General features: G+C 39.6%; 1 long non-coding RNA gene across 1 annotated transcript; it reads right to left on the bottom strand.

The window, feature by feature from the left end:
* Positions 1 to 385: 385 nt before the first annotated feature.
* LOC134911796 (uncharacterized) lies at positions 386 to 946 on the bottom strand. The gene is made up of 3 exons (XR_010176846.1): positions 859 to 946; positions 681 to 756; positions 386 to 583 (listed from the first exon to the last, which is right to left on the bottom strand). It is a non-coding gene; the product is annotated as an uncharacterized LOC134911796 (long non-coding RNA).
* Positions 947 to 1,448: the final 502 nt, after the last annotated feature.

Raw genomic sequence — 1,448 nt, 5'->3', positions numbered from 1 at the left:
TTCTGAGAGGCAGGGCACAATATGACCGCTGCCACTGGTCTAACATAGAATATAGCAGTTTTGTGTGCAGTGGTGCAGCCTGTATGTGAAACAAATGTAAGAGGTTTACCATTCTTAAATGACATAGCTTTGTAAAAGGGAATAGGCAGAGAGGTGTGCGCTGTTACACAATGGTCATACACCTATACCCTTTATGGGTGGCTCAGAAAAACAATGATGCTGATTTTGTGAAAGTTTGAAATCTACTCTTAAATTAAGCTCCTAACAGTTTTACCCATGTTCACTCTGACTGGATGGCCGCCACATGCAATTGGTTATGAAAAAGTTATGTTGGTTGCTCCTCATTTGCAGATAGTGAAAAATGCAAATATTCTAGTACCTTCTGCAATGGCCTTTGGGTCCCCAAATATTGGCATCGAGACTCCGGTGCTACTTTCCAGGATATGTGAAGGAGTTAATTTTTCCGGTTGTTTTTGCTGTACAGTTTGTTCAGGCCTTGGGGCAACCTCTGAGGTGTGTCTTTTTTTAAGGTGTCTTCTTTCCGCATCCTGACTCTCTGTACGTTGACTTTCTGTGAATCACCCTGTAAAATTAGAAAGTTATGTTAGAATAAATTAAAATTTACTCTAAAGTACATACAAAGTTATCTAAAAATTTTTTTTTAAAAAGATTATATTTACCATGTGCAAGATGTTGAAGCTACTGTTTCACTTCTAGATAACAGCATGGTTCTCCCACGCTGTGTTTCACTTGGTTCTGTTATTGGGGGGAAAAAGTTTTACAGGGTAAAAAATGTATGTAGAAATAACATTCAACAGTACCACACTTTATTATTGTATTACTATTGCTGGAGACTACCTTGTAATCTGCGTTGGCCTTTTGGAGTTTTTGCAGATGTTGCTGGTCCACTACCGCTACGAGAGACCAGGACACGTCTTGAACGATGTGTTTCACTAGGATCTATATTAAAGGTAAAAATATGCTGATTTACTAAACACAAAGGCAAGCCTTACTATTGTCTAGTATAAATAATACCCCTTTCACACTACCAGCCCAGAGCACGGGTTATTGGCACATGAATGCTGTGAAGCATAAAACCTACACTTAAGTTTTTGAAAAATGTGCTAAGCTTTAAAAAAAAAATTAAGTAATGTCTTCCATTTCATATTCAAAGTCAGTAACTAATCCGAGAGGTGTATTAACCCCCCAAGAGGTGTACCTAGGCGCCATGGTGCCCGGAGCAAGAGTATGTTTTGGCGCCCCCCATCCCTTGTACTGAATTGGGGGCCTGGACCACATGTGGTGGCATGTTACATTTAGAAAGAAACAATATTTCAAAATCCTAAATTGGTGACAAGGTCGGTTCTAGACCTTGTGGAGCTTAGTATAAAAGTTTCCTTTGGGCGCCCCCCATGTTTAAAATAGGGTCATTGCTTGTCGAAAACATC

Source organism: Pseudophryne corroboree, chromosome 4, assembly GCF_028390025.1.
Source record: "Pseudophryne corroboree isolate aPseCor3 chromosome 4, aPseCor3.hap2, whole genome shotgun sequence".
Lineage (NCBI taxonomy): Eukaryota > Metazoa > Chordata > Amphibia > Anura > Myobatrachidae > Pseudophryne > Pseudophryne corroboree.
This window is presented reverse-complemented; position numbering and strand designations above follow the sequence as displayed.